The sequence below is a fragment of the Orycteropus afer genome, unplaced genomic scaffold (assembly GCF_000298275.1).
Source record: "Orycteropus afer afer isolate SDZICR_OR568_19922 unplaced genomic scaffold, OryAfe1.0 scaffold00007, whole genome shotgun sequence".
In the NCBI taxonomy this organism is placed as follows: Eukaryota; Metazoa; Chordata; class Mammalia; order Tubulidentata; family Orycteropodidae; genus Orycteropus; species Orycteropus afer.
Window position 1 is genome coordinate 1,665,158 of NW_006921594.1, and position 9,296 is coordinate 1,674,453.

Here is a 9,296-nt window from a genome sequence, read left to right on the forward strand (position 1 = left end):
TCAGTGCAGATCAATGAGTAAGCACAAGCCCGCCCGTGCTTACCTCGCTCCCGGGGACTAAGCACAAGCCCGCCCATGCTTACCTAGCTCCCGGAGACCCGGTCCCTCTCGGCAGGGTAACAAGGGAAAGTGTTCAGTGCAGATCAGTGAGTAAGCACAAGCCCGCCTTGTTTCAGTACCTATGCTTAAACTACCCCTTGGCTGATCGCTCTTTTCAAGATTAACCTAGGTGGAATTAAAACCCTCTGGGGGCCATTGTGAATCAGAATCAACTCTATGATAGTGGGTTTTTTGGTTTGGCTATTAAAATGAGCAATTTAACCAGAGCTCTAAAGTACTTGAGCCCTGATGGCACAGTGGTTAAGCATTCAGTTGCCAACCAAAAGGTGGTCAGTTCAAATTCACCAGCCACTCCATGGGAGCAATGTGGCACTCTGCTTCCATAAAGACTACAGGCTCGCAAACTCTACAGGGCAGTTCTACTCTGTCCTATAGAGTCTCTATTAGTCGGAATCCACTCAACAGTAATGGGTTTCATGAAGTGCTTGAATTTGGTGAAATCAGATCTCTGATTAAGTATCATGGGCCCTTCTATCACGGAATCTGCAAAAACAATTTGTTAAGTCATTATATTTTAGATCTAAAAATGGATAGGAACCATTGTGTTTAGTGTATTCATTTTACAGATGAGGAAACTGATACAGTTACGTAACACACCTGAGTACTTCCCATTAATAGTGGCAGACTTAAAGTTCAGAACTCTGATGGCTTGCCCCTAATGGGTAAATGGTCTTTTCACTGTTCCTTTTCTGATCAAATTGTCTTACCTTTAATTAAGGGCAACATCTAACTTATAAAAGATGTTTATATACCAAACATCCTAGATAACCAGGCATCCAAAAAGCTGTTAAATTGAGAAAAATGACATAAGCTTCCTGTTAGAGGAACATGTTATATTACATTGTGTGTGCATTAATATCAATGAGAATTCAATACCAAGATCAAATGTACAATATGCTGTCAAATGTTTAATAATTCTTCAGTGTCTAATTAAGTCTAAGAAAGCTGCACTTACGAGTGAGTCATTGTAATTTCTTATTAAGTACAATATAATGAACTGGTATAAATAGGATAATGCTGAAGAGCCAATGACTTAAGCTGATTGTCTGAAAGCAGGTTTCATGCTACCACAACCTTTTAATATCAACTTTGGTGTCTGTGCAAGGCAGGAAAGAAAGGGAATCACTGCACTTGGTGCCACATGAAATGGAGCAGGATATTCATGGGCCTTAAGTGATCAATATCCTTATCAGATCTGTGTAAATGTTGTGGGCAAGTACAATTAAAGAGCAAATCCCTGGATTAGCTGGCTAAGCTAGATTTCAGTTCCAGAAGCAGATGCTTTCACTGAAGGGCACTTGTATACAGGAAACAAATTCACAAGGCAGAGGCCTTCAGGGCAACATAGAGGTTAATAAGGGGGTCCTGGAGTCAGAGCTCTGGTGGTATAGTGCCTAAGGCATTTGACTGCTAACCAGAAGGGTGGCAGCTCAAAACTACCAGCCACTGCATGGAAGCAAGACTGGGCAATCTATTTCTGTAAACATTTACTGCCCCAGAAACCCAAAGGGGTCGCTATGAGTTGGAATTGACTCAAGGGCAGAGAGTTTTTTTTTTTTTTTTTGGAGTCAGAGCACTGGTTTCAAAGATGTCTCAATATTGCCTGGTGGCATGATCTTGTCTAAGTCACTCAATCCCTCTGAACCCCTGCTTTATTACTTATAATAAAGATTATGAAGAAAAATACTCTCTTAATAGGCATTAGAAAATGGCATACATGTAAGAAAACTAGAAGAGTACCTGATTCATAGCAAGCATTCTATAAATACTAACAATTCTTACTCATGGAAGAGGATTTTCCAAATAGCATTTAGGCAGGAAATTCCTGTTTAAAATCATATGAATCTGTGCATGTGCAATAGAAGGGAATTCCATAAAAATCATACTTACTGAGAGTTCTAATATGCACAAATTTATAGAATATCAATTATGAACAGAACTAGAAACAATAACAAGTGAAAAAGAAATATAAAATTGCATGTGAGGCAGAAAAAAAAAATCAACTTACGCTCTAAGCTTGGAATCATGAATATTTGAAGATAGAGTGGATATATATTCTTTGTAATTAATTTATCAACAGTGATTTTAGAAAACAGCCAGACCATTGTGAAGTGTGAGTGGGAGAAATGACGGCTGCCACTGCAGTGCGAGAAGACGGAAAGAAGGTCCAGAAGAAGAACAAAGCAGGAATACGGGCCATTTCTTGTTAAGAGAGTTGTCGTTCCTCATTGGAGGGGCAGTGGTGGTTTAGTGGTAAAATTTTTACCTTCTGTGTGGAAGACCAGAGTTAGATTCCCAGTCAATCTGCCTCATGTACAGCTATCGCCCACCAATCAGTGGAGGTTTGTGTGTTATAGTGATGCTGAAAAGGGCTCCGGTGGAGTTTCCAGACCAAGAAGGACTAGGAAGAAAAGCCTGGTAATCTGTAACAGTCTGAGGCACAGCCCATGACAGGAATGGCACAGGACTGGATGGTGTTTTGTCCCATTGTGCATGGTACAATGAAAACAAAGACTATGGCACAATGAAAACAAAGACTATGGCACAATGAAAACAAAGACTATGGCACAATGAAAACAAAGACTATGGCACAATGAAAACAAAGACTATGGCCAATGAAAACAAAGACTATGGCACAATGAAAACAAAGACTATGGTACAATGAAAACAAAGGCTATGGTACAATGAAAACAAAGACTATGGTACAATGGAAACAAAGACTATGGCACAATGAAAACAAAGACTATGGTACAATGGAAACAAAGACTAAAGTTTAAAGTCAAAAGACCTTTGTTTGAATCCTGCTCCTGTAGTTCACTAGATATGTGACCTCAGGCACTTGATTTAATCCAAATAATGTGCTTCTCACTGTGTGTATCTCTTGTGAGGATAAAATGGGGTAATGTCTATTGCCATGGAGTGGGGCTCAGCTTGAAGGAAGCTGACAACAACAACATTCTCATTGAGAAACAGCCTGAACCAAGAAGAAGCCCCGGCACCATATGCACATTATTTATTATTTCATCCACACCATTTATGTAGACATTAACTAAAAACAAAACAAAACAAAAGGAACTCACTGCCATAGGGTTGATTCCAACTCATAGGGACCCTCATTGAGTTTTCAAGGTAACAAATCTTTACAGAAGTAGATTGCCTCATCTTCATTTCATGGAACAGCTGGTGTGGGTTTGAAATGTCAGCCTTCTGGTTAGCAGTCAAATGCCTTAAGCACCGCACTACCAGAGCTCCCTCTGTAGCTAGACATTATCTACTAGTATCAACAGATAGCTTATTTTTGAGGAGCTCTGGTGACACAGTGGTCAAAGAGGTTAGCTGGTAACCAAAAGGTCAGCAGTTCAAACACACCAGCTACTCCATGGGAGAAAGATGTGGCGGCCTACTTCCATAATGATCTGCAGCCTTGGAAACCCTATATGGTCACTGAGTTGTAGTCAACTCACCAGCAATTGCGTATACCTTATTTTATAATGCAGACTAAATTCTCTGTTCAGTCCCTTCACAAAACACAAATGGGAAGAACCTCTTCATATACCAAAAAGGCCAGTGTCTGGATAGCTCTTCCCAAGGAATGGTCACTCTACTGGCATCTCAGCTGGGTAGCTTCCATGGTTCTCCATCAGAGAGTACTTCCTGGGTTCGCCAACCACTACACATACTCTTTTGAATAACTCCTACAGGAATCTGTTGTAGGAAAAACTTCCTATTTCAAAAACTGCAAAAAATACCAAATTACAATGCTAATAGCTGGAAAAGTATACATTATACGATGTTTCCTAAAATGCCTCCTGTGCTTGAAAATTTAATGAGGCTCAAGTGTTAACTATAAGATTACTCAGTTTTGTGAAAATTCTGTATAACTGTAGTTTGGTTGACATTACATCTTCTTTCCATCATGTAAAATTTCTCAGAATATTGCAGAATATAAACACTTGCTCAGTGGAAATTCTGCCCACCCATCCCGCCCCCCCCGGATGGGAGACAATCACAAGGTCCTGTCTCTAAATAAGCTTCTGGTCACGCTGATGCCCCAAACCCATTGCCGTTGAGTCAATTCTGACTCATTGAGATCCTACTGTATAGAGTAGAACCATACTATAAGGTCTCCAAAACTTGACATTTTTACAGAAGCAGACCAATATCTTTGGTCAAGATATTTCAACAGCCAAGATAAGACCTTCAAACAAACTTCTAGACTTCCTGAGAGGTTTTACCATGTTGACATCCCCAAAAAGAAACAGCAGTGTTCACTTAGTGAGGCTGTGTGCTGATGTTTATGCACTCCAAACTCCAATATCAAAAATCAAATTATAAAGTAAGTCTCTTCCCTTCAAATACATATATACATATATTGATATCTCAATATCCGAAGAATTCTTTCAGTAACTCAAAGCTTTAGGAGGGGACAATGCAACAGATGATATTGTACTCTAGAATGACATCTATTACTGTGTCAGTTTATCTATCTATCTATTGACATATAAAAAATTTGCTTTGAGATTTAAGGTACACCTGACCCAAGCCATGGTATTTTCAATTGCCTCATATACATGCAAAAGCTGGACAATGAATAAAGGCTGAAGAAGAATTGATGCATTTGAATTATGGTCTTGGCAAAGAATATTGAATGTACCGTGGACTACCAGAAAATGAACAAATCTGTCTTGGAAGAATCCTCCTTAGAAGCAAGGATGGCAAGACTTAATTTCATATACTTCAGACATGTATTAGAAGGGATCTTTCCCTAGAGATGGACATCATGCTTGGTCAGCAAAAAGAGGAAGACCCTCAGAGTGATGGATTGACAACAGTGGCTGCAACAATGGGATCAAACATAGCATCAATTGTAAGGATGGCATAGGATCGGACAATGTTTAGTTCTGCTGTACACAGAGTTACTAAGAGTCAGAGTGACTCCAGGGCACTTAACAACAATAACCATAACAACAACATACATAAACTAGGGAAATAATAATTCTGTTGTACTCTAGAACAAGATACACATACATTTACTATATAATCAATTGCACACAGATACACACATAAATAAAGGAAATAATTTTATTTCTGAATTGATATGAATTTCTTATATTTCACCTTAACTTTATTCTCTCTATTGAGATCATATTCTTATTCTATATATAAGGACTAGCTCCTTCACTCCCCCACCTCCATAGTCCTTAATATTTGTAGTTTACCTCAGTCCCTTTTGATGGCATTGACCAAATTTTTCTTTGAGTTCCCATTCTTTTATCAATCCTGTGGTGGTTGATTCCTTCCCATATATGCTGCAGAATGTGTGCCGTATTAATTCAATACTTCAGGAGTGCTTTATTCCCCCTCCAGTTTTGGTGCTCTGTTTTATGTCTGTGTTCCGTCATTCATCTGTTTCTATCACACTGAGGCATGGGGAGGGTTATTTTGTACTCTCTTGGGCTGAAGTAACTTTCTTTTTGAGGTTTAAACTGAAAACTGATTCCTCCTTTATGCAGCACCATGACACTCTTGTGTGGTGCTGTTAGACACTCTCCTGGGTTGCTGCAGCTCAGAGAACAGCCCTTTGACCATTTCATGCCTACTATTGGGTGGAATAGATGCTAACAGACATTACCCCATTTTATCCTCACAAGAGATACACACAGTGAGAAGCACATTATTTGGATTAAATCAAGTGCCTGAGGTCACATATCTAGTGAACTACAGGAACAGGATTCAAACAAAGGTCTTTTGACTTTAAATCTTAGTCTTTATTTTCATTATACCATATTGCTCTCTATTTGAGTTAGTCATCTATCATGATACATTATAGTAAAAATAGAAGGGAGCAGAATAATGGTTTACACATTTTGTTTTGGGAAGACAAGATGGCCTACTTTGCCTCATGCTCATTAAAAACCCACTGAATTTCACAGAGTATAGATACCTGCTTAGCTCTTCCTGATTAATCTCTTATTATTGCAAAATGGAATTATTTGCATATTTTAAATATTCCTACCCGCTAGAGGCAAGAATGGGAGGGAGCTGGAGAGGCCAGGGACCTCTGGAGTGGCAGGATATCCAGTTAAAAAGGGGTGGGAGGCAAGGCTAGGTCCCAAGGCCCCTAGATCCAGGAAAGGGAAGGAGTAGGAGAGGCCTGGGACCTACAGAGCTGCAGGATACCCAGGTAAAAGGGAGGGAGGCAAGGCTAGGCCCCAAGCCCCTTAGAGCCAGGAAAGGGAGGGAGCGGCCAGGGATGACAAAGTGGCAGGTTCCAGGTAGGATTAGGTAAGGGGAGGGTGCAGAGGTTTCCAACAGCTAAGGGAGGCAAACTTGTCTGTCAGTTTGTCATCCTGTGGGGCTTGTACATTGCTGTGAGGCTTGAGGCTGTGCCACTGATGTTTCAGACGCCAGCAGAGTTGCACATGGTACACAGGTTTCGATGCAGTTTATAGACTAAGACAGACTAGGAAGAAAGAAGAGGCCATCCACTTCTCAAAGAACTGGCCAGGGAAAACCTTATGAATAGCAGAGAAACATTGTCTGATACATTACTGGGCAAATTTATGAATAGCTTGGAAACATTGTCCAACACAGTGCAGGAAGATGAGCCCCTTGGGTCGGAAGGCACTCAAAATAGGACTGGGAAAGAGCTGCCTTATCAGAGTAGAACCAACCTTAATAACATGGATAAAGTAATTCTCTCAGGGCCTCCATGTGCTGACCTGGCACGACTCAAATTGAGGAGAAACAGCTGCAAATATCCATTAATAATCAGAACATGGAATGTACAAAGTATGAATACAGGAAAACTAAAAGTTGTCAAAAATGAAATGGAATGCATAGAGATTGATATCCTAGGCATTAGTGAGCTGAAATGGATGGGTTTTGGCCATTTTGAATCAGACAACCATATGATCTACTGTGCCAGGAATGACCAATTGAAGAGGAATGGCATGGCATTCATCATCACAAAGGATGTTTCAAGATCTGACTTGAAGTACAATACTGTCAGTGATAGGATAATATCCATATGTCTATAAGGAAGACCTATCGATACTATTATTATTCAAATTGACACATCAACCATCAAAGCCAAAGATGAGGAAATTGGAGATTTTTATCAATTTCTGTAGTCTGAAATTGACCGAACATGCAATCAAGATGTGTTGCTTATCACTGGTGACTGGAATGCAAATGTTGGAAACAAAGAAGAATCACCATGTGTTAGATTGGATTCTCTAGAGAAACATAAAAACCAGCAAAGCGTATATATATATATATATATATATATATATATATAGAGAGAGAGAGAGAGAGAGAGAGAGAGAGAGAGAGATTTATCTTAGGAAAATGGCTCACAAACATATAGAAGCGGGCAAGTCCAAAGTCCCTGGAGGAAACATCGGGCTGGAGGCAGCCTTAGCTTCCGCAAGTGCAGGGGGCTGAGAAATTCAAGGCTGGCAGGTAGTACACTGGTTGTTGACTCCAAAGAAAGACAAATCCAAGATCTCCAGGGGAGTGATGGGCTGCTCACTCATGGAAGGTTGTAGTCAGCACACCAGGGTCCCAGTTCACCAAAGAATGCCTCTCTTCCCAGGATGTCCCTGGATATCCTGGAAGCAGGCCACAGCCCTAGGGAAACTCCCCTTGGGCAGACTGGCCACTCAGAACACAGTCATCCAATCCCATCATGGGAACAACCACACAGAACTGGGGTCCAGCCAAGTTGATACACAACTCCAACTATCACACACCAGTAGTTGGAAAATTTGGCTGTGGTGACAGAAATAACGCTAGGTATCACATGATAGAATTTTGCAAGACCAATGACTTATTCATTGTAAGTATCTTTTTTTCAACAACACAAATGGTGGCTATACACATGGACTTCACCAGATGGAATACACAGGAATCAGATTGACTACATCTGTGGCAAGAAGCAATGCAAAAGTTCAATATCTTCAGCTAAAACAAGGCCAGGAGCTAATTGTGGAATAGACCATCAACTGCCCAAATGCAAGTTTAACTTGAAGACAATTAAAGCAAGTCCACAAGAGTCAAAATATCACCTGGAATATATCCCTCCTGAATTCAGAGACCATGTAAAGAATAGATTTGATGCATTGAACACCAATGACCGAACCCAAAAAGAATTGTGGGATGACATTAAGAACATCATCTCTGCAGAAAGCAGGAGATGACATTAAGAACATCATCTCTGCAGAAAGCAGGAGGTCTCTAAAAATACGAGAAAGAAAGAAAAGATGAAAATGGATGTCAGAAAAGACTGTGAATCTTGCCCTTGAGTGGAGAGTAGCTAAAGCAAATGGAAGAAATGACAAGATAAAAGAACTGAACAGAAGATTTCAAAGAGCAGCTCAAACAGACAAAACCAATTACTATAATGAAATGTGCAAAGACCTGGAGTTAGAAAACCAAAAAGTAAGAACACACTCAGCATTTCTCAAGCTGAAAGAACTAAGGAAAACAGTTAAGCCTCAAGTTGCAATAATGAAAGATTCTAGGGGCAAAATTGGGACAAGATTATAGGGGCAAAATCATTGAGGGAAGGCCCTCAAGGAGGTGGATTGACACAGTGACAGTGCCAATGGGCTAAAGTGTAGCAAGAATCATATAGCTGGCACAGCACTGGGCAGTGTTTCATTCTGCTGTGCATAGGGTCACTATGACTAGGAGATGACTCAATGGCACCTAACAACAACAACATCTTGAACAAACAGAATTATTTAAACCATATTACAGTATATAATTTTTTCTGAATGACACAGGAAGCATCAAAAAAGATGTAAAAAATATACAGAGTCATTGTACCAAAAAGAACTGGTAGATCTTCATCCATTTCAGGAGTTGGCATATGATCAAGAACCAAAGGTATTTAAGGAAGAAGTCAAGCCGCACTGAAAGAACTGAAGAAGAACAAGGCTCCAGGAATTGATGTAATACCCCTTGAGTGTTTGAACAAATGGATGCCCCCCTGGAGGCACTCACTCACTTATGCCAAGAGATTTGCAAGACAGCTATCTGGCCAACTGACTGGAAGAGATCCATATTTGTACCCATTCCAAAGAAAGATGATCCCACAGAATGTAGAAATCATTGAACAATATCATTAATATTGCATGCAAGTGAAATCTTACTGAAGATAATTCAAAAAC